General features: G+C 39.0%; 1 non-coding gene across 1 annotated transcript; it reads right to left on the bottom strand.

The window, feature by feature from the left end:
- Positions 1–665: 665 nt before the first annotated feature.
- LOC112781175 (small nucleolar RNA R71) lies at positions 666–773 on the bottom strand. Its single transcript, XR_003191968.1, has one exon. It is a non-coding gene; the product is annotated as a small nucleolar RNA R71 (small nucleolar RNA).
- Between the last annotated feature and the right edge of the window lie 24,572 nt (positions 774–25,345).

Here is a 25,345-nt window from a genome sequence, read left to right as displayed (position 1 = left end):
TTGATAAGTTTGAATTCTCTCTTCTCTACCTCATCCTTCTATTTTTATTTTCCTTTGACACCTCAAGGAATCTCTATACTGCGACATAGAGGATTCAATATTTTCTTCTCCTCTCTTTTCATATGAGCAGGAGCAAGAACAATGGCATTCTTGTTGAAGCTGATCCTGAACTTGAAAGGACCTTGAAGAGAAAGCTAAAAGAAGCTAAAGTACAACTCTCTATAGAGGACCTAACAGAAACTTTCAAATAAGAAGAAGCCATGGCAGCCGAAAACAACAACAATGCCAACAATGTAAGGAAGGTGCTTGGTGACTTTACTGCACCTACTCCCAACTTCTATGGGAGAAGCATCTCAATCCCTACCATTGGAGCAAACAACTTTGAGCTTAAGCCTCAATTAGTTTCTCTGATGCAACAGAATTGCAGGTTTCATGGACTTCCATCGGAAGATCCTCATCAGTTCTTAGCTGAATTCTTGCAAATCTGTGACACTGTCAAGACCAATGGGGTTGATCCCGAGGTCTACAAGCTTATCCTCTTTCCCTTTGCTATAAGAGACAGAGCTAGAACATGGTTGGATTCACAACCTAAAGAAAGCCTGAACTCTTGGGAAAAGCTAGTCAATGCCTTCTTGGCAAAGTTCTTTCCACCTCAAAAATTGAGCAAGCTTAGAGTGGAAGTCCAAACCTTCAGACAGAAGGAAGGTGAATCCCTCTATGAAGCTTGGGAAAGATACAAGCAATTGATCAGAAGGTGTCCTTCTGACATGCTTTCAGAATGGAGCATCATAGGTATCTTCTATGATGGTCTGTCTGAACTGTCCAAGATGTCATTGGACAGCTCTGCTGGAGGGTCTCTTCATCTGAAGAAGACGCCTGCAGAAGCTCAGGAACTCATTGAAATGGTTGCAAATAACCAATTCATGTACACCTCTGAAAGGAATCCTGTGAATAATGGGACAAGTCAGAAGAAAGGAGTTCTTGATATTGATACTCTGAATGCCATATTAGCTCAGAACAAAATATTGACTCAGCAAGTCAATATGATTTCTCAGAGTCTGTCTGGAATGCAAACAGCAACAGTCAGTACCAAAGAAGCTTCATCTGAAGAAGAAGCTTATGATCCTGAGAACCCAGCAATGGAAGAGGTGAATTACATGGGAGAATCCTATGGAAACACCTATAATCCTTCATGGAGAAATCATCCAAACCTCCCATGGAAGGATCAACAGAGGCCTCAACAAGGCTTCAACAACAATAATGGTGGAAGAAATAGGTTTAGCAATGGCAAACCTTTTCCATCATCTTCTCAGCAACAAACAGAAAATTCCAAGCACAACCACTCTGAATTAGCAACTGTAGTCTCTGATTTAATTAAAACCACTCAAAGTTTCATGACTGAAATAAGGTCCTCATTTAGAAATTTGGAGGCACAAGTGGGTCAGATGAGTAAGAAAGTTATTGAACTCCCTCCTAGTACTCTTTCAAACAATATAGAAGAGAATCCAAAAGGAGAGTGCAAGGCCATCAACATAACCCACACGACCAACCTGGAGAGAAGGAAGAGGCAGTGATCTCCACTGAGGAAGACTTCAATGGACGTCCACTGGCCTCCAAGGAGTTCCCTAATGAGGAACCATGGGAATCTGAGGCTCACACTGAGACCATAGAGATTCTATTGAATTTACTTTTGCCATTCATGAACTCTGATGAGTATTCTTCCTCTGAAGAGGATGAAGATGTTACTAAAGAACAAGTTGATAAGTACCTTGGAGCAATCATGAAGCTAAATGCGAAGCTATTTGGTAATGAGACTTGGGAGGATGAACCCCCTTGCTCACCAAAGAACTGGATGACTTGACTAGACAGAAATTACCTCTGAAGAGACAAGATCCTGGAAAGTTCTCAATACCTTGTACCATAGGCACCATGACCTTTGAGAAGGCTCTGTGTGACCTAGGGTCAAGCATAAACCTCATGCCTCTCTCTGTAATGGAAAAGCTAGGGATCCTTGAGGTACAAGCTGCAAGAATCTCACTAGAGATGGCAGACAATTCAAGGAAACAGGCTTATGGACTTGTAGAGGATGTCTTGGTAAAGGTTGAAGACCACTACATCCCTAGATACTGGGAAGTGTATGGATGAATCCATCATCCTTGGCAGACCCTTCCTAGCCACAACAAAAGCTGTGATTGATGTTGACAGAGGAGAATTGGTTCTTTAAGTGAATGAGGACTCCCTTATGTTTAGAGCTCAAGGATCTCCCTCTGTAACCATGGAGAAGAAGCATGAAAAGCTTCTCTCAATACAGAGTCAAACAAAACCCCCACATTCAAACTCTAAGTTTGGTGTTGGGATGCCACAACCAAACTCTAAGTTTGGTGTTAAGAGGCTATCATCATGCTCTGAGTATCTGTGAGGCTCCATGAGAGCCCACTGTCAAGCTACTGACATTAAAGAAGCGCTTGTTGGAAGGCAACCCAATTTTACTTATCTATGTTAAATTTCTATTTTCCATTGTTATTTTATGTTTTCTGTAGGTTGATGATCATGTGAAGTCACAAAAACAATTGAAAAAGAAAAAACAAACTGAAAACAGAATGAAAAATAGTACACCCTGGAGGAGAAGCCTACTGGCGTTTAAACGCCAGTAAGGGCAGCAGAATGGGCGTTAAACGCCCAGTCTGGCACCATTCTGGGCGTTTAACGCCAGAAATGGGCACCAGACTGGCGTTTAACGCCAGAAAAGGGCAAGAAGCTGGCCTTAAATGCCAGAAATGGTGAGCAACCTGGCGTTTAATGCCAGGATTGGCAGCAAAGGGCATTTTGCAAGCCTAATTGGTGCAGGGATGAGAAATCCTTGACACCTCAGGATCTGTGGACCCCACAGGATCTCCACCAACCTCAACTCACTCTCTCTCTTCTTCATACCTTTTCATAATACTCTTTCTCAAATACCCTTCACCAATCACCTCAATACCTCTTCCCCAAAAACCCCTCACCTATCAAATCCTACCCTCTTCTCTATAAACCCTTCACCAATCCACATCCATCCATCATAAACCCCCCTACCTCACCATTCAAATTCAAACCACTTTCCCTCCCAAACCCACCCATACATGGCCGAACCTTACCCTCTCCCCACTCCTATATAAACCCATCTTCACCCCTTCATTTTCATACATCTTAAACACTACTTCTCCCCCTTGGCCAAAACACTAACCTCCCTCTATCTCCTCTATTTCTTCTTCCTCTACTCTCTTCCTTCTTCTTTTGCTCGAGAACGAGAAAACCTTCTAAGTTTGGTGTGGTAAAAGCGTTGCTTTTTGTTTTTCCATAACTATTTATGGCACCTAAGGCCGGAGAAACCTCTAGAAAGAAGAAAGGGAAGGCAAAAGCATCCACCTCCGAATCATGAGAGATGGAGAGATTCATCTCAAGGGTACATCAAGACCACTTCTATGAAGTTGTGGCCAAGAACAAGGTGATCCCCGAGGTCCCTTTCAAGCTCAAAAAGGGTGAATACCCGGAGATCCGACATGCGATTCGAAGAAGAGGTTGGGAAGTTCTCACCAACCCCATTCAACAAGTTGGAATCTTAATGGTTCAAGAGTTCTTTGCCAATGCATGGATCACCAAGAACCATGATCAAAGTGTGAACCTAGACCCAAAGAATTGGCTTACAATGGTTCGCGAGAAATACTTAGATTTCAGTTCGAAAAATGAAGGTTGGCATTCAACTTGCCTATGATGCAAGGAGATGCACGCCCCTACACTAGAAGGGTCAACTTTGATCAAAGGTTGGACCAAGTCCTTGATAAACCCCAATTTTGTGGTTTATCTTGTGGTTAATTTAGGGGATTTTATCACCTTTTCCCACATTTATTCAATGAAATAGCATGGTTTTGCAATTCTCCCTTGATTTGTGCTTAAATGTGAAAACATGCTTTTTAAGCCTTAAAATGGTGATTTTAATTCACTTTAATTCCATTCGATGCCTTGATATGTTTGTTGAGTGATTTCATGCTCATAAGGCAAGTATTGGATGGAAGAAGTGAAGAGAAAAGCATGCAAAGTGGGAGAACTCATGAAGAAATGAAGGAACCGTAAAGCTGTCAAGCCTGACCTCTTTGCACTCAAACGACCATAACTTGAGTTACAGAGGTCCAAATGAGGCGGTTCTAGTTGCATTTGAAATCTAACATCCGGGGCTTAGAAATGATATAAAATTTGCTATATGTTGCCTGACGCATAGGGGCGCGCACGCACCATGTACGCGCGTGCGCCGATGGAGCACGTGGGTCCACTTTAATGAAATCGCGCCCAGCGATTTCTGAAGCATTTTAGGCCCAATCCAACTCATTTCTGATGCTATTGAACCCAAAGATTGAGGAGGAATGAAGCAAGTAGTCATGGTAGAGTTTTCATCATATTTTAGGTAGAATTCTAGAGAGAGAAGCTCTCTCTTCTCTCTAGAATTTGGGGTAGTTTAGGTTTAATTTTCTTAAATCCACTTTTAATTCTTGTTTTGATTTAGTTTTCCCATGTTAAATTTCTTGTTATTATATCTTAATCTTCTTAGTTTCTCTTGATCATTTCCTTTAATTTGTTGCTTTTATGTTCATGAACCTTGTTGGATCTCAATTTTCTTTAATGCAATTTTTATGTTTCCATGTTCTTTTATGTTGATCTTAGTTGCTATTATTGATTTCCTGCTTATGATTGGTTATGGGTTCCTTTAATTCTTGTATTTTATGATGTTTACTTTTCTTGCACACTAAGTGTTTGATATAATGTTTCCTTTAGTTCTTGAGTAGTTTTCTTGACTCTTGGCCTAAGCTAAGGGAATTGAGTGACCTTGAGTCATTGAGTCTCATTGAATTGGTGATTTGAGAACCCTTGGTGATCAATTTGATACTCATTGAAACCAACCCACTACTAATCTAATTAGTAGGTAGATTGGGACTTATGGGTTGATGTGATCAAAGCCATTTGACATACTTCAAGTCTAGGAGTAGATATTACGTACTTAAGACTTTTGGAAGTAGACTTAATGAGCTTGGCCTCTCATAATTGTCAATATTTGGTATGCAGATAAGGATGGTGATCTCAATTACCTATATCTAGCCAAGAGTTCTTTTCCATTTATTTTGTTAGTTCATTATTCATTTACTTTTCTTGCCATTTATTTTCTTGCCAAAACACAAAATCAAAACTCCTTACCCCATTTATAGCCAATAATTGAGCACTTCATTGCAAATCCTTGTGAGATGACCCGGAGTCCAAAATACTTCGATTATTTCTTATTTGGGGTTTGCACTTGTGATAAAACCATATTTTAATTTGATTTGAGAGTTGTTTGTTGGTTTGGAGCTATGCTTACAATGAAATTCTTCTTTCTATAAGAGAAATTCCTTACCGACAACAATTCTTGCCATCAAATTAATGGCGTCGTTGCCGGGGAATTGCAATGGTGTTATATTATTGGCTATTGTGAATATGTGAATATGTTTGTCTTTTGCTTATTTGCTAGTTTATGTTAGACTTAGTGCTTGTTGCTATAAATTCTCATCACTTTGGCTATGAGTTTCTCTCAAATTATGTTGTAGGAAATGGGAGCTACAATGAGGATATGCATCAAGGATGGAACAATCAAAGGTGGGAGGAGTCTCAAAGGATTGATCACCCTTCTTGGCAACAACCCCCTCCGGATTCTTATGGGTATAACTCTCATCCTAATGCATATCAATCTAATGGATGTGGTGACCCTTATTGTGATTGTCAACAACCACCACCACATGCCTATAAACCACCCCCTCAACATGACTTTGAACCACCTTACTCACAAGCTCCTTACCACCAATCACACCCATATGATCCTAATCCTTATCCACCATATCAACCACCTTATGAACCATATGAACCACACATAAAACCACCACAATTCCAACACAACTACTCTCAAGAACCACCTCAATATACACCTCCACACCCTTACCAAGGTGAACTAACTTCCAATCATGAAACCTTCCTCCCAAACAATGAACCTTCTCTTCCACCATCACCTCCCGATGAAGCCCCCACGCATGAATTGAGAGATCTTGAATCTCATATCTTAAGGCGACAAGAGGAGGATGAAAAGAAGTTTAAAGAGCTAGGAGCCAAGATGGCTATCCTAGTGGAAGCCGTTAGCAATATGGCCTCCTCCCGACTAAGCCTAAACGACCAAGGCACTCCCATTGATGAATGTGGAGAAAAAACCAAGTAGCATAGTGAGGGAGTGAGTTTAGAGCTTCAAGATGAAGAAGAGGAGTTGAAGAAAGAATTGCCACTAGGGGAGGAAGATGAGACAATTGAGCCAGAAGGAGTGGTTCAAGACCTAGGAGATGTTGGAAGTCCATGGGAATGTATCATTATAGAGCCCTCTTTCAAGAAGCTTGATATTGGTGTTGAGGAGGGTGTACAACCTCCAAGGCATATCATGGTGGAAAACTTTGAAGAGGTTGATCAAGAGATGGATTCAATCATTGAGGAGTTCCTATCTACAATTGAATCCTCTCCCATTGGGCTTGAAATTGAGATCAAAGAAGAAGATGCACAACCTCTCATGCCCTTGGTAAGCAATGAAGAAGAGATTGAATTGGAAGAGAGCTACCAAGAGGAAGAGGTTGAATTTGAAGAAGCTTGTGAAGAGGTGGAGGTAGTCAAAGAAGAGCACAAGGGAGTGGAACTTGCAAGATAATCGGAACCACCATTTCCTAAGTCACCATCCAATACAACATTCAAGTGGGTAAAATTCTTATCCCTAAGCTTTAATTTCTCACTTGAATATGGTTTGCTTGAGACAGATGGGCAACTTAGAGCTCTTTGTGGAGTTAAGAGTAAGAGAGAGTTGTGTAGTGGTTGGAAACATCACTCTAAGTTCATCATGGTTGCATGGTCAAAGTTTGATTACAATAGTTGGTGTAAAACCAAATTGCATGGGTCTAGGAGAATGTTTGGGTGCTCAATTGAGAATTCTAAGGTCATGCCACCCAATTGGAATCATGATGATCAATTTGAAGATGGGTGTCAAAACAAAGTGTGGGATCCCGGATCGCACAAGGAGAATCAAATTTGGGAGCTCATGGTTTGTGAAGAACTCCATCAAAACTTGAAGATATTAAAATTGAAGAATGGAGCTTATTGGAGACTCAAGCATTGGTGGATGTTCAAGGATAGCTTCAAGCACAAGCCACCTTAAGAGGAGCTCCCCATAAGTCCAACTTAAGGACAATAAACAAAAGTGCTAGGTGGGAGACACCCTACCATGGTAAACTCTTTTCATTTTTCTCTTTTGTAAATATTGGTAGAATAGGTTTGATTTCATGTTTTGTTTTGTTTGTTGAGTTTATTTGGTAGTATAATATGTTATATAATGTTTTAAGGTGTTTGGGTAGCTGTTTGGAGGTTTGGAATGCTTGATTTGGTGCAAGAACTTGGAAAATTTTTGAAAAACAGAGCACCAACACGCGCGTGCGCGCACCTGGCGCGTATGCGCGCCTCAAGCATTTTCGACCATCCACGCGGACGCGCCATGTACGCGGACGCGTGGATGTAAAAATCTCACCCCTCCATACATTGATCCGAGAGTTGCACCTACACTGCGCCAGCACCACGCCTGAGGCACAAAACCACCCGCGCGTGCGCGCACCTGGCACGTACGCGCCCTTGAAGCTAATTGAGTAATGTGCGTGCGTGCCGATAGCGTCACCTACCCTCCTGGTACATGTCCCAGAGAGTTATACCCAGTTTGTGCCTATCTTGTGCCTGCAACCCACGCGTGCGCGCACCTGGCACGTACGCGTCCTTTAGCCAAACTGTGCATCGGCGCGGAAGCGTGCATGACGCGTCTGTGCCGGTAAAAAAAAATTTCTTTTTTTCCATTTTCTTTTATTACATTTGCTTATTTTCATTTATTGCATTTTAATTTTGTTTTCATACCTTGTTCTTATCTTCTTTTCTAAGTTTCTTATTTTAATAATGGTGTTGAATTCTCTTATTCAATTGTTGAGAATTTCTTGGTTAATCTTGGTGCTTCTAGACTTGTTTGATATTGATGGGTAATGAAATATTGAATTCAATGCTTAACCTTTGATGATCCTTATATTCTTTGTGCATTGATATGGGCTTACATGTCTTTCATGACCCACTATTTCTAGTCGAACTTGATGCTTTTGAGTGCTCTTCATGCCTTGACTTTACTCTTGCATCAAGTATTAATTGATATGCCCTTTTCCTATATTGCTTCCTCACTCACATGCGTAGCTAACATGTAGTGAGAATCCTACTCTTAATTGGCATTAGCCCCCCGCCTATGTTCTATTGCTTTCATATCTTTGTTTAGGCTTAATTTTCTTTCTTTTTCTCTCCTTTGAGGTTGGCCACCAAGAAGGAAAGAAAAGGAAAAACTTCTAAATGGGGCAACAAACAAGTCCTTCCGCACAACCTTTTGGAGGAACTCATCAATTGTAGCAACCCGTCCACCTTGCTCTTCTTTGCATGCACCGAGGACGGTACAAATTTCTAAGTGTGAGGAGGTCGTCCGACCGACCTCCATGGGTAACAACTTCCTTTTTCAACACCAAATTCTTAATTTTGGTCCTTGTTAGTTAGTTGTTGCATTGCATGTTAGGTTGCATGCTAGTTAGAAATTATACATATTTTCCCACTTCTTTTTATGTTAGGACTACTTGGTTAGGGTGATGATTTCTTTTCCAAGAAATTGTTTTTAGGGCACCCTACCAATTTGAAAAAAAAAATTTTGTGTTGAACTTGCTTGAAGAATGTATTTTGGAACATGGTTTTTGAGCTAAGAACACAAGCATGTGAGTTTTGAGCCCAATTGTGTGGTTACATCTTATAACCACTTATTTTCATTCTTGTGTGCATTGTTCTCTTTCTATGATTGTGATCTTTGATTTGTTTGATTCTATATGTCCATTATTCTATGTATATATGCATTTATATGATTGAGGCCATCATTTTTTTTATCTCACTTACCCAAGTAGCCTACCTTTTATCAACCATTGTTAGCCAAATATGAGCCTATTTAATCCCTTTTATTCTTAATGTTAGCACATCATTACCCTTAAGCGAAAAATAATAAATGTCCTTAATTTGGATCTTTGATTAGCTTAGGCTAGTGATGGTGTGTATCATTTGGGATGGGAACCTTGGGACATTGGTTGAAGTAAAAGTGTATTTTTTATTTTTGTTGAAAATCATGGGATTGGGTACATGCTTATGCATTAAATATGTAAAACCATATGCATTGATACGTTTGTATATACTTTAAAAAAAATGTGTGTGAAAAAAAAATGTAAACAAAAAAAAATATATATATATATATAAAAATAAAAAAAGGAGAAAAAGACATAAAAAGGGGACAAAAATACCCCAAAGTAAAGTTTAATAAAAATCAATGCATATGGGATGTGAATTAAAGAGAATGCATGAGTATGTGAAAAAAGTGGAAATCATGGGTAGCTAGGCATTGTATTAGAATTGTATAGGTTGTTATATGTGTTAGGTGAGAACTTAGGCTAATCAAAGATTCAAATTTCAAGCTCACTTGACCATATGCATCCTACCTTGACCCTAGCCCCATTACAACCTATGAACAAGTCCTCATGATGAATGTATGCATGCATTGAATAATTGTTGATTGTTAGATGAAAAATAAATCATGGAAAGCATGATTAGAAGAGAATGGAGTGATCGACCCTATACACTAGAGCGACTAGAGCGGATACACTTCCGGTGAGGGTTCGATACTCAATTTCTTGTTCCCGGCTTTCATGAGCTTTTCTTCTTGCAAGTCTATTTGAACTTCATTTTGATATTTGAATTGGTGGGATTCAAGAATCTTCATACTACTTAGCCCTACTTGATATATATTCTTGGAGATTGATTTGCTTTTGACCAAGTAGGTAGAATCATCTTGCATTTAGTTGCATTCATATAGATAGGTGCATATAGTTTCTTTGCATTGAATAAATGTTCATACCCGTTCCTTGTCCTTCGTTATTCTTAGCATGAGGACATGCTTGGTTTAAGTGTGGGGAGATTTGATAAACCCCAATTTTGTGGTTTATCTTGTGCTTAATTTGGGGGACTTTATCACCTTTTTCCACATTTATTCAATGAAATAGCATGGTTTTGCAATTCTCCCTTGATTTGTGCTTAAATGTCAAAACATGCTTTTTAGGCCTTAAAATGGTGATTTTAATTCACTTTAATTCTATTTGATGCCTTGATATGTTTTTTTGAGTGATTTCATGTTAATAAGGCAAGTATTGGATGGAAGAAGTGAAGAGAAAAGCATGCAAAGTGGGAGAACTCATGAAGAAATGAAGGAACCGTAAAGTTGTCAAGCCTGACCTCTTCGCACTCAAATGACCATAACTTGAGCTACATAAGTCCAAATGAGGCGGTTCCAGTTGCATTAGAAATCTAACATCCGGGGCTTCGATATGATATAAAATTGACCATATGTTGCCTGAGGTATAGGGGCGCGCACGCGCCATGTAAGCGCGCGCGCCGATGGAGCACGTGGGTCCACTTTAATGAAATCGCCCCCAGCGATTTCTGAAGCATTTTGGGCCCAATCCAACTCATTTCTGATGCTATTGAACCCAAGGATTGAGGGGGGAATGAAGCAAGTAGTCATAGTGGAGTTTTCATCATGTTTTATGTAGAATTCTAGAGAGAGAAGCTCTCTCTTCTCTCTAGAATTTAGGGTAGTTTAGGTTTAATTTTCTTAAATCCAGTTTCAATTCTTGTTTTGATTTAGTTTTCCTTTGTTAATTTCTTGTTATTACATCTTAATCTTCTTAGTTTCTCTTGATCATTTCCTTTAATTTGTTGCTTTTATGTTCATGAACCTTGTTGGATCTCAATTTTCTTTAATGCAATTTTTATTTTCCATGTTCTTTTATGTTGATCTTAGTTGCTATTATTGATTTCTTGCTTATGATTGGTTATGGGTTCCTTTAATTCTTACATTTTATGATGTTTACTTTTCTTGCACACTAAGTGTTTGATATAATGTTTCCTTTAGTTCTTGAGTAGTTTTCTTGACTCTTGGCCTAGGCTAAGGGAATTGAGTGACCTTGAGTCATTGGGTCTCATTGAATTGGTGATTTGAGAACCCTTGGTGATCAATTTGATACTCATTGACACCAACCCACTACTAATCTAATTAGTAAGTAGGTTGGGACTTATGGGTTGATGTGATCAAAGCCATTTGACGTACTTCAAGTCTAGGAGTAGATATTACGTACTTAAGACTTTTGGAAGTAGACTTAATGAGCTTGGCCTCTCATAATTGTCAATATTTGGTATGTAGACAAGGATGGTGATCTCAATTACCTATGTCTAGTCAAGAGTTCTTTTCCATTTATTTTGTTAGTTCATTATTCATTTACTTTTCTTGCCATTTATTTTCTTGCCAAAACACAAAATCAAAACCCCTTACCCCATTTATAGCCAATAATTGAGCACTTCATTGCAATTGTGCGTACCATGATGTTGGCACCGTTGATGATCACAATTTCGTGCACCAGTATGGCTTGTGTGCCACACACCCCTCCCGCGCGTCTCTCGCGCAACTCTCTATTCAGGTGTGCACATACAAACAATGCGTGCGCATCGTGGACGCTTGCGCGTCAATTCCCCCCCGCCTCTTTTTTATGCAGAATACAAAATGCAGAATGCAGAATGTAGATGATTATGCAGAAATTATGAGTGAATACTGTGAAAAACAAAATAAAATAAAACTAGGAATGAAAAGGGACGATTATACCATGGTGGGTTGTCTCCCACCTAGCACTTTTAGTTAAAGTCCTTAAGTTGGACATTTGATGAGCTCCTTGTCATGGTGGCTTGTGCTTGAACTCGTCTTGAAACTTCCACCAATGCTTGGACCTCCAATAAGCTCTATCAATACCAGGTAAATTCCACAGGCTTTGATGGAGTTCTTCACAAGCTTTGAGCTCCCAAAATTGATCCTCATATATTCTTGGATCCCAAATCTTGATTCTACACCCGTCTTCAAGTTGATCATCATGATGCCATCCGGGTGGTAAGCAATCTAAATTCTCACTAAGGCATCCATACAGCTTCCTAGACCCATTCATTCGAGCTCTATACCAACCCTTGCATTTAGATTTTGAGCTCCCAACTACAATGAACCTAGTATTGTGTTGCCAACTACCCTCTTACTCTTAAAGCCACAAAGAGCTCTAAGCTGACCATCTGTCTCAAGTAAACCATATTTAAGTGGGAAAGTAAAGGTCAAGGATAAGAATTTTACCCACTTGAATGTTGTGTTGGATGGTAGTAGCTTTGGGGGAAAGGTCTCCAACAGCTTTGGCAAGGTGATTTCAAGCTCCATTCCCTTGACAACTTCCACCTCTTTGCGAGCTTCTTCAGTTTCAACCTCTTCCTCTTGGTAGCTTTCTTCCAATTCAAACTCTTCTTCATGGCTTACCAAGGGCGTGGGGGTTGTACTTCTTCTTCTTTAATCTCCATCTCTTGATCAACATCCTCAAAGTCTTCAACCATGATATTCCTTGGAGGTTGTACACCCTCCTCAACATCAAATTCAACCATCTTGGAAGGAGGCTCTATGACTTGAGGTTCAAATTGTGGTGCCGCATCTCCTAAATCTTCAACCACTTCCTCTTCTTCAGTAATTTTGGCTTTTTTCACTTGCATTAGTACAAAATCCAGCTCCTCCTTGTTGACTTCCACCTCATGACAACTTCCTTCAAGGGTCTCTCCTACCTCCACCTTTAGGGCCTCCTCTAGCTTCTTGTGAAGTATGAATTTGCGAAACCGATCCCTTCTCTCTTGTTCCATATCACTAGCATAATTGGGATCGTGTCGCTCTTGGGTTGATGGATGTGGGTGCTCTTCCATGGAGGGTGGTGATGGGATGGAGAGATCATTATGGGGTTGAAAAGGAGGTGCACTAGAGCTTGAGGGTTGATTGTTGGTGGTATTCGATGATCCAATCCGGGAGACGAGGGCTTGTATAGCGGAGGTCAGACCGGTTGATCAAATCCTTGTGGCTCCTCCCATCTTTGATTGTTCCAACCTTGATGTCTGTTCTCATTATAGCTTCCATTCCCTACAACAACATTGGAACCAAACTCATAGCGACAGGAGTGAGAATTCATAGTAGCCAATAAAAATTAAAAACAAAAACAAATAAACAAGCAAAAGCAAATATTTACAATAACCTATAATAAGGCACACGTTTGCAATTCCCCGGCAACGGTGCCATTTTACCGAACGGATTCCTGCCGGTAAAGAAATTCACAAATAATATCTCGTTGAAAGTATAGTTTCTAAACCAACAAAGAATCTTTTCGTGCAAAAAACTTGTTTGTCACTAAAGCAAACCCAATAAAAATAAACCGAAGTATTTAAACCTCGGGTCGTCTCTCAAGGAATTGCAGGGAGGTGTATTTATTATTGATTATGGGATTGTATCTTTTTTGGGTTTTTTGAATAATGAACAGGAAAAGTAAATTGCAAGAATTAAAGTAATAACTAATAAAGCTCTTAGCAAGGTATAAGAATTGAAAATTCTGTCCTAGTTATCCTTATCAATTATGATGAAAATTGTTCATTACTCCCACTTAGTTAACCCTTACTAAATAAAGGAAAGTCAAGTGGACTAATCAATTCGATTCCTCAAGTCTTAGTCAACTCCTAAGGAAAGACTAGCTTTAGAGGGATCCAAATCAACCAGCAAATTCCAATTATCAATCAACAAAGGAGTTTGATAACTCAAGTGTCACCAATTACTCAACCAAAGCCAAAAGGAGATAAATCTAAATATTGAAAGCATCAATCACATAAATTGAAGAAAGCAACCATAAATCTGAAATACCTCAAATTGCATTAAATAAAGAAATCAAATCTAACATGGAGTTCATAAACCAAATTGGGAAAATAAACAAACTAAAGTAATAGAATAAATAAAAGTAGAAGAAAAATTAAATTAAAGTAACATTGAACCTGGAATGGAGAAGAAGTAAACCTAACCTAAGAGAAATCCTAAATCCTAAAACTTAGAGAGAGGAGAGAGCCTCTCTCTCTAGAAACTATATCTAAAACCTAAAATTGTGAACTGATGAATGTTGTGTGAATGAATCCCTTGATTTCCCCACCCTGTAGCCTTTAATCTGTGTTTTCTAGGCCGAAAACTGGGTCAAAAATAGCCCAGAAATCGCTGGGGGTCATTTCTGATTCGTACAGGTCACTGGATTTTCTGAAGGACGATGCGTGCACGTGATGCACGCATGCACGTCGATTAGCTATACGACCACTGATGAACGGATAATTTATACGCTTTTTGGCATTATTTTTAAGTAGTTTTTAGTATGATTTAGTTAGTTTTTAGTATATTTTTATTAGTTTTTAAATAAAAATAATATTTCTGGACTTTACTATGAGTTTGTGCATTTTTCTGTGATTTCAGATAATTCCTGGCTGAAATTGAGGGACTTGAGCAAAAATCTGATTCAGAGGCTGAAGAAGGACTGCAGATGCTGTTGGATTCTGACCTCCCTGCACTCGAAATAGATTTTCTTGAGCTACAAAAACCCAATTGGTGCATTCTTAATTGCGTTGTAAAGAAGACATCCAGGGCTTTCCAGCAATATATAATAGTCCATACTTTGCTCGAGTTTTGACGTCACAAACTGGCGTTCAAACGCCAACTTCCTGCCCTATTCTGGAGTTAAACGCCAGAAACAAGCTGGAAATGAGAGTTAAACGTCAGAAATAGGCTACAACCTGGCGTTTAACTCCAAAAAGAGCCTCTACACATGAAAGCTCAATGCTCAGCCCATTCACACACCAAGTGGGCCCAAAAGTGGATTTCTGCATCATTTACTCATCTCTGTAAACCCTAGTAACTAGTTTAGTATAAATAGGACTTTTTACTATTGAATTTGAATCCTTAGTTAATCTTTGGATCATTTTTAGATCTTTGGAACATTTAGTCCTTAGACATTGAAGGCTGGCCTCACGGCCATGCTTAGACTATTTTTACTTATGTATTTTCAACGGTTGAGTTTCTACACCCCATAGATTAAGGTGTGGAGCTCTGCTGTTTCTCATGAATTAATGCAAAGTACTATTATTTTTCTATTCAATTCAAGCTTATTCTCAATCCAAGATATTCACTCGTACTTCAACCTGAAGAATGTGATGATCCGTGACACTCATCATCAATCTCACCTATGAACGCGTGCCTGACAACCACTTCCGTTCTATCTGCAATAGTTTGAGCATTTATCTCATGGGATCCTGGTTCAGATCAGAGTCTTTGTGGTATAAGCTAGAATTACTGGCAGTCATTCTTGAGATCCGGAAAGTCTAAACCTTGTCTGTGGTATTTCGAGTAGGATCTGGGATAGGATGACTGTTACGAGCTTCAAACTCGCGAGTGTTGGGCGTAGTGACAGATGTAAAAGGATCAATGGATCCTATTCCAACATGATCGAGAACCGACAGATGATTAGCCATGCGGTGACAGCGCATTTGGACCATTTTCACTGAGAGGACGGGAAGTAGCCATTGACAACGGTGATGCCCAACATACAGCTTGCCATGGAAAGGAGTATGAATGATTGGATGAAGGCAGTAGGAAAGCAGAGATTCAGAAGGAACAAAGCATCTCCATACGCTTATCTGAAATTCCTACCAATGAATTGCATAAGTATTTCTATCTTAATTTATATTTTATTTATATTTTAATTATCAAAATCCCATAACCATTTGAATCCACCTGACTGAGATTTACAAGGATGACCATAGCTTGCTTCAAGCCAACAATCTCCGTGGGATCGACCCTTACTCATGTAAGGTTTATTACTTGGATGACCCAGTGCACTTGCTGGTTATTTGTGCGAAGTTGTGAAGAAGAATTGAGATTATGATAGTGTGTACCAAGTTTTTGGCGCCATTCAGATCACAATTTCGTGCACCAAGTTTTTGGCGCCGTTGCCGGGGATTGTTCGAGTTTGGACAACTGACGGTTCATCTTGTTGCTCAGATTAGGTAATTTTATTTTAATTTTAATATTTTTGTTTTTATTATTCTTATTTTCGAAAAAAATAAATTTTTTTCAAAAAAAATAATAAATTATTCTATGACTTTAGAATTTTTAAGAATAAATTCTAGAGTTTCATGATGATCTGTTGAAGTTTAGCTGGCTGTGAAGCCATATCTAATCTTTTGGACCGAGGTTTCAACTCATCATCACAAGAGCTTTTTGATTCTCATCAATTCAGCTGTTGTATGCCTGATTTGTATGCTAAAGCTTGGCTGGCCATTGGCCATGTCTAGTGTTTTCGACCGGAGCTTTCGCTGAAAGCTTGGCTGGCTAGTAAGCCATGTCTAATTCCTAGACTGGAGCTTTAGACTAACATTGCATGATTCCTGGAATTCTCATTAAAAATTTTGAAATCCTTATTTTTCTTTTTTCCAAATAATTTTTGAAAAAAAAATTTATGTTTATTGTTTAAGTCTAGTGTCAAATTGTAAGTTTGGTGTCAATTGCATCTTTGTAACTTTTTCTTAAAAATTTTCGAAAACTCATGCATAATGTTCTTCATGATCGTCAAGTTGTTCTTGATGATTGTCTTTGTTTGATCTTTGCATTTTCTTGTTTCGTGTTTTTTCTTGTTTTTCATATGCATTTTCAATTTGTTAGTGTCTAAAGTTTGAAAATTTCTAAGTTTGGTGTCTTGCATGTTTTTCTTTTCTTAAAAAATTTTCAAAATTAGTTCTTGATGTTCATCTTGATCTTCAAAGTGTTCTTGGTGTTCATCTTGACATTCAAAGTGTTCTTGCATGCATTGATTCATGATTCTCATGTTTTGAGTCTTTTCATTGCTTTTCTCTTTCATCATTAAAAATTCAAAAATAAAAAAATATCTTTCCCTTTTTCTTCTCATAAAATTCGAATATTTGAGTTGACTTTTTCAAAAATTTTTAAAATCTAGTTGTTTCTTATTATGAGTCAAATTAAATTTTCAATTTAAAAATCTTATCTTTTCTTTTTCAAAAATCAAATCTTTCTCATTTTCTTATATTTTCGAAAACTTTTAAAAATGATTTTCAAAATCTTTTTCTTAATTTGATTTCATAATTTCAAAATCTTTACTAACAATTAATGTGATTGATTCAAAAATTTTAAAATTTGTTACTTGCCTATTAAGAAAGGTTCAATCTTTAAATTTTAGAATCATATCTTTTTGTTTCTTGTTAGTCAAGTAATTATCTTTAATTTCAAAAATCAAATCTTTTTAAGTTTCTTTTTCAAATTCCTTTTCAAATTAAATTTTAATCATATCTTTCAATCATATATTTTTCAAAATTAATTTCAAAATCTTTTCTAACTTCTTATCTTTTCAAAATTGATTTTCAAATCTTTTTCAATTAACCACTTAACTTTTTGTTTGATTTTTAAAATTGATGAGCGGATATTTTATACGCTTTTTGGGGATAATTTCATATAGTTTAGAGTATGTTTTAGTTAGTTTTTAGTCTATTTCTAGTAGTTTTTAGGAAAAATTCATATTTCTGGACTTTACTATGAGTTGTGTGTTTTTCTGTAATTTCAGGTATTTTTCTGGCTGAAATTGAAGGAGCTGAACAAAAATCTGATTCAGGCTGAAAAAGGACTGCTGATGCTGTTGGATTCTGACCTCCCTGCACTCAAAGTGGATTTTCTGGAGCTACAGAACTCGACATGGCATGCTTCCAATTGCGTTGGAAAGTAGACATCCAGGGCTTTCCAGAAATATATAATAGTCCATACTTTGCACAAGGATAGACGACGTAAACTGGCGTTCAACGCCAGTTCTCTGCCCAATTCTGGCGTCCAGCGCCAGAAAAGGATCAAAAACTGGAGTTGAACGCCCAAACTGGCATAAAAACTGGCGTTCAACTCCACAAATGGCCCCTGCACGAAATCTCAGCCCCAACACACACCAAGTGGGCCCCAACACACCAAGTGGGCCCCAGAAGTGGGTCTCTGCATCATCCATCATAGTCCACTCATATTTTGTAACCCTAGGCTACTAGTTTAGTATTTAAACAACTTTTAGAGACTTATTTTGTATCTCATGACATTTCAGATCTAAACTTTGTATTTTCTGACGGCATGAGTCTCTAAACCCCATTGTTGGGGGTGAGGAGCTCTGCTGTGTCTCGATGAATTAATGCAAGTATTTCTGTTTTCTATTCAAACACGCTTGTTCCTATCTAAGATGTTCATTCGCGCTTACTTGTGATGAAGGTGATGATCTGTGACATTCATCACCTTCCTCAAACCATGAACGTGTGCCTGACAACCACCTCCATTCTATATCCGATTGAATGAGTATCTCTTAGATTCTCTAATCAGAATCTCCGTGGTATAAGCTAGAACTGATGGCGGCATTCATGAGAATCCGGAAAGTCTAAACCTTGTCCGTGGTATTCCGAGTAGGATTCAAGGATTGAATGACTGTGATAAACTTCAAACTCCTGAAGGCTGGGCGTTAGTGACAGACGCAAAAGGATAGTAAATCCTATTCCAACCGGATCGAGAACCAACCGGTGATTAGCCGTGCTGTGACAGAGCGCGTGAGCGTAGTTTTCACTGGAAGGATGGAAGGTAGCCATTGACAACGGTGATCCACCAACACACAGCTTGCCATAGGGGGACGTGCGTGCGTGAACAAGAAGACAGAGGAAAGCAGAGATTCAGAAGACAAAGCATCTCCAAAACTCCAACATATTCTCCATTACTGCACAACAAGTAATCTTTAATTTATGCTCTCTTGGTTATTCACAATTCAACTGATAAACATAATTGACTTCCTGACTAAGATTTACAAGATAACCATAGATTGCTTCAAACTAACAATCTCCGTGGGATTCGACCCTTACTCACGTAAGGTATTACTTGGACGACCCAGTGCACTTGCTGGTTAGTGGTACGCGTTGTGAAAAGTGTAATTCACGATTTGTGCTACCAAGTTTTTGGCGCCGTTGCCGGGGATTGTTCGTGTTTGAACAACTGACGGATTATTTTGTTGCTTAGATTAGGAAAAAAATCTTTCTTTTTGGTTTAGAGTCTTTCATTATTTATCCCTTGTTAAAATACTTTAAATTTATAACTCAGTTAGTTAGAGCGTGGTGTTTATGTTCATGATAATTGGCTATCATATTTTTTAAACCTTTTTCAAAAATAATTTTTCTATTAAATCCTGTGCCAAACTTTAAGTTTGGTGTTTTCAAAAATAATCTTTCTTAAAATAAGGTCCCATAACTCATTTGGCTAGAACATTAATTTGATTGGGTTAGAATCTTTTATACTCTTTTCAAAACATTCTTTTTCAAAAATATTTTTTTCTATTAAATCCTGTGCCAAACTTTTAAGTTTGGTGTTTTCAAAAATAATCTTTCTTAAAATAAGGTCCCATAACTCATTTGGCTAGAACATTAATTTGATTGGGTTAGAATCTTTTATTCTCTTTTCAAAACATTCTTTTTCAAAAATATTTTTTTTCTATTAAATCTTGTGCCAAACTTTAAGTTTGGTGTTTTCTTGTTGATTTCCCTTTGATTTTCGAAAATTTTGTTTGGTTTTCAAAAAAATTTTAAGTTTGGTGTTCTTCCTTCATGTTCTTGTGTTCTTGTGAGTCTTCAAAGTGTTCTTGAGTTTCCTGGTGTCTTGATCTTAAAATTTTTAAGTTTGGTGTTCCTTGGTGTTTTCCCTCCAAATTTTTCGAAAACAAGGAGCATTAGATCTAAAAATTTTTAAATCTTGTACTATCTTATTGTTTTTCTCTCTCCTCACTAAATTCAAAAATATCTTTTCAAAATATCTCTTCTAACTTCCTAACTTCTTATCTTTTCAAAATTTGTTTCAACTAACTAACTAACTTCTTGTTTGTTTCTTAACTTTTTCAAAACTACCTAACTAACTCTCTCTCTCTCTAATTTTCGAAAATATCCTCCCTCTTTTTCAAAAATTTCGTTTTTTTTTACTAATTATCTTTAATTTTTTTTTTTAAAAAAAATTAAAAAAAAAATTTATTTCAAAATTCAAATTCTTTTTAGTTATTTTATTTTATTTAAGTATTTACTTCTTATAAAATAAAATAAATAAAAAGGTAAATCAGTCCAAGTTATATCCATAGATCCATCATGGACATAAGTGGAGATGGACAGTCCAGGAGGACTTTGGGGTCATATTCTAACCCCTCTACTGCTTCATATGGGAGTAGCATCTGCATACCCTCCATTGGAGTTAGTAGCTTTGAGTTGAATCCTCAGCTCATTATCATGGTGCAGCAAAGTTGCCAGTATTCCGGTCTTCCACAGGAAGAACCTACAGAGTTTTTGGCACAATTTTTACAAATTGCTGACACAGTATATGATAAGGAAATAGATCAGGATGTCTACAGACTATTACTGTTTCCATTTGCTGTAAAAGATCAAGCTAAGAGGTGGTTAAATAACCAACCCAAGGCCAGCATAAGGACATGGAAACAGCTGACAGAAAAATTCCTGAATCAATATTTCCCTCCAAAAAGGATGACACAGCTGAGGCTGGACATCCAAGGCTTTAAACAAGGAGATAATGAATCTCTTTATGATGCCTGGGAGAGATACAGAGAGATGCTACGAAAATGCCCCTCTGAAATGTTTTCAGAGTGGGTTCAGTTAGACATCTTCTACTATGGGCTTGCAGAAGGAGCTCAGATGTCTTTAGATTACTCAGCTGGTGGATCTATCCATATGAGAAAGACAATCGAAGAGGCTCAAGAGCTCATTGATACAGTTGCCAGGAATCAGCATATGTATCTAAGCAGCAACCCTTCCATGAATGAAGAGGTTAAAACAGTAACTGCCGAATTCAGTACTGTAAAACAAGCTGCTGAATTCAATCAGCAATTAGATTTGCTAACAAAGCAGCTAGCCGAATTCAAAGACAGGTTACAGGAGACAAGGATGGCTAATATACATATGGAAGAACAGTTTAAGCAAACAAAGCAGCAGCTATCAAAGCAAATAGCAGAAGAATGCCAAGCAGTTCAATTAAGAAGTGGGAAAACATTAAATACCCCACCTCAAGGCATCAAAAATTCAAGAAATGAGCAACCCACCAAAGATTCCCCTGAGGACAGTAAGAGCCCAGGGAAAAATAATTATGGCACTAAAACGCCAGAAAATGGGTGGAAGGCTGGCGCTGAACGCCCAGACCATGCCCAAAACTGGCGTTCAGCGCCAGAAACAAGCAGTGAGTTGGCGTCTAACGTCACTCCAGCTTCTGACTCTGGTATTCAATTGCCAGTGAGGGATCAGACACACACAAGTGCTGATAACAACCCCTCTAAAAAGGCTTCTTTAACCACTAAGGTTGAGGAATATAAAGCCAAGATACCTTATCCTCAAAAACTCCGGAAAGAGGAGCAGGATAAGCAATTTGCTCGCTTTGCAGATTATCTAAGGACTCTTGAAATAAAGATTCCATTTGCAGAGGCACTTGAGCAAATACCTTCTTATGCCAAGTTCATGAAAGAGATCTTGAGTCATAAAAAGGAGTGGAGAGAAACAGAAAGAGTTCTCCTCACTGAAGAATGTAGTGCAGTCATTCTGAAAAGCTTTCCTGGAAAGCTTAAAGACCCTGGGAGTTTTCTGATACCATGCATATTGGAAGGTGATTGCACCAAGACAGCCTTATGCGATCTTGGGGCAAGCATCAACCTAATACCTGCATCCACTATCAGGAAACTTGGCTTAACTGAAGAAGTTAAACCAACCCGGATATGTCTCCAACTTGCTGATGGTTCCACTAAATACCCATCAGGCGTGATTGAGGACATGATTGTCAGAGTTGGGCCATTCGCCTTTCCCACTGACTTTGTTGTGCTGGAAATGGAGGAGCACAAGAGTGCTACTCTCATTCTAGGAAGACCCTTCCTAGCAACTGGACGATCCCTCATTGACGTCCAGCAGGGGGAAATAACCCTGAGAGTCAATGATGACGAGTTCAAGTTGAACGTTGTCAAAGCCATGCAGCATCCAGACACATCAACAGACTGCATGAAATTTGACCTTATTGACTCTTTGGTAGAAGAGATCAACATGGCTGAGAGTCTCGAATTAGAGTTGGAAAACATCTTTAAAGATGTTCAGCCTGATTTGGAGGATTCAGGGGACATGAAAGAGCCTCTGAACTTTCTTCTGAAAGAGGAAAAACCTCCTAAACCAGAGCTCAAGCCACTGCCACCATCCTTGAAATATGCATTTCTAGGAGAAGGTGACACTTTTCCAGTGATCATAAGCTCTGCTTTAAATTCACAGGAAGAGGAAGCACTTATTCAAGTGCTAAGGACACACAAGACAGCTCTTGGGTGGTCCATAGGTGACCTTAAGGGCATAAGCCCAGCTAGATGCATGAACAAAATCCTATTGGAGGATAATGTCAAACCAGTGGTTCAACCACAGAGGCGGCTAAATCCAGCCATGAAGGAAGTGGTGCAGAAAGAGGTCACCAAATTACTAGAGGCTGGGATTATTTATCCCATTTCTGATAGCCCCTGGGTGAGCCCTGTTCAAGTCGTCCCAAAAAAGGGAGGCATGACAGTGATTCATAATGAAAAAAATGAACTGGTTCCTACAAGAACAGTTACAGGGTGGCGCATGTGTATTGACTACAGAAGGCTCAATACAGCCACCAGAAAGGATCATTTTCCTTTACCATTCATAGACCAGATGCTAGAGAGACTAGCAGGTCATGATTATTACTGCTTTTTGGATGGCTACTCAGGCTATAACCAGATTGCAGTAGATCCCCAGGATTAAGAGAAAACAGCATTCACATGTCCATCCGGAGTGTTTGCTTACAGAAGGATGCCCTTTGGGCTATGCAATGCACCTGCAACCTTCCAGAGATGCATGCTCTCTATTTTCTCTGATATGGTGGAAAAATTTCTGGAAGTCTTCATGGATGACTTCTCAGTGTATGGAGACTCATTCAGCTCCTGTCTTGATCACCTGAAACTTGTTCTGAAAAGATGCCAAGAAACCAACCTAGTTTTAAACTGGGAAAAGTGTCACTTCATGGTGACTGAAGGAATTTTTCTTGGGCATAAAATCTCAAACAAGGGAATAGAGGTGGATCAAGCAAAAATAGAGGTAATTGAAAAATTACCACCACCTGCCAATGTTAAGGCAATCAGAAGCTTTCTGGGGCATGCAGGATTCTATAGGAGGTTTATAAAGGATTTTTCAAAAATCGCAAAACCTCTAAGCAATCTGCTAGCTGCTGACACGCCATTTGTGTTTGACACAGCATGCCTGCAGGCGTTTGAAATGCTGAAAGCTAAGCTGGTCACAGCACCAGTCATTTCTGCACCAGACTGGACATTGCCATTTGAGTTAATGTGTGATGCCAGTAATCATACCATTGGTGCAGTATTGGGACAGAGGCATGACAAGCTTCTGCATGTCATTTATTATGCCAGTCGCGTTCTAAATGATGCCCAGAAAAATTACACAACCACAGAAAAAGAACTACTTGCAGTGGTTTACGCCATTGACAAGTTCAGATCATACTTAGTAGGATCAAAAGTGATTGTGTATACTGACCATGCTGCTCTTAAATATCTACTCACAAAGCAGGATTCAAAACCCAGGCTCATTAGATGGGTATTGCTTCTGCAAGAGTTTGATATAGAAATAAGAGACAGAAAAGGGACAGAGAACCAAGTGGCTGATCATCTGTCCCGGATAGAGCCAGTGGAAGGGACGTCCCTCCCCTTCCTTGAGATCTCTGAGACATTCCCTGATGAGCATCTATTTGCCATTCAGGAAGCACCATGGTTTGCCGATATTGCAAACTATAAAGTTGCAAGGTTCATACCCAAGGAGTACAATAGAATACAAAAAAAGAAATTAATTACTGATGCAAAGTACTACTTGTGGGATGAGCCCTATCTCTTTAAGAGATGTGCAGACGGAATTATCCGTAGGTGTGTCCCCAGAGAGGAAGCACAGAGAATCCTATGGCATTGCCATGGATCTCAATATGGAGGCCATTTCGGAGGTGAGCGAACAGCCACCAAGGTCCTCCAATGTGGCTTCTATTGGCCCACACTCCATAAAGATTCCCGAGAGTTTGTACGTAATTGTGACAGTTGCCAAAGAGCTGGTAATCTGCCTCATGGTTACGCTAAATGAGCAGGAGAAATTAGCAGGACAGAAGGAGAAAAACGATTGCTCCAGCTAAATGAGCAGGAGAAAAACGATTGCTCCAGCTAAATGAGCTAGAGGAATTCAGATTCACAGCTTTCGAAAATGCCAAGCTTTATAAAGAAAAATAAAAAAAATGACATGACAGAAAGCTGTCATCTAGAATCTTTGAACCAGGACAGAAGGTCCTGTTGTTTAACTCTAGACTCAGGCTATTCCCCGGGAAACTGAAATCCCGGTGGAGGGGACCATACGTGATTACAAGTGTGTCACCATATGGTTATGTGGAGCTTCAAGATATTGATTCTGATAAGAAGTTCATTGTCAATGGACAGAGAATCAAGCATTATCTTGAAGGCAACACTGAGCAAGAATGCTCAAGGCTGAAGCTAGATTAAAAGCTCAGCAAGGTCCAGCTAAAGACAATAAAGAAGCGCTTGCTGGGAGGCAACCCAGCCATGGGGCAACAATCCTCTAAGCATTTTGCCCTATTTCTATTTTTATTTTTATTTGTTTATATAAAGTTCACTGACACTAAGGTAAAGAATCATTTGTATAAGTTTACAGGGTTACAGAAGGAATCTACACACAAAACAGAGATAGGGAGCTTATTGGCAAGAAAACGCCAGTGAAGGCCATTTTGGGCATTCAGCGCCCAAAATGGGCATCCAGTGGGCGCTGAACGCCAGTAAGGATAGCTATCTGGCGTTCAACGCCAGAAAAGGGCAACAACTGGGCGTTGAACGCCCAGGAGAGCAGCATTTGGGCATTGAACGCCCAAAACAGGCAGTGTTTGGGCGTTCAAACGCCAGGATGGTGGGGAGGAACTCTCCTTCTACCCATCTCCTTCTTTTTCTTTTGCTTGAGGACAAGCAAAGCTCTAAGTTTGGTGTGCTTATCCGTGATCACTAAGATCATGGCCCCTAAAGGAAAACAACCCACTCCAAGAGGAGCAAGGGCGTGATTTAAAGGAACTGAAGCGCCAGAAATTCTCTCTTGAAGGACCAAGCACCTCACAGACTAGAGGAAC

The sequence above is a fragment of the Arachis hypogaea genome, chromosome 19, assembly GCF_003086295.3.
Source record: "Arachis hypogaea cultivar Tifrunner chromosome 19, arahy.Tifrunner.gnm2.J5K5, whole genome shotgun sequence".
Taxonomy (NCBI): domain Eukaryota; kingdom Viridiplantae; phylum Streptophyta; class Magnoliopsida; order Fabales; family Fabaceae; genus Arachis; species Arachis hypogaea.
Note: the sequence above shows the minus strand (reverse complement) of the source record. Positions and strands in the feature narration are given on the sequence as shown.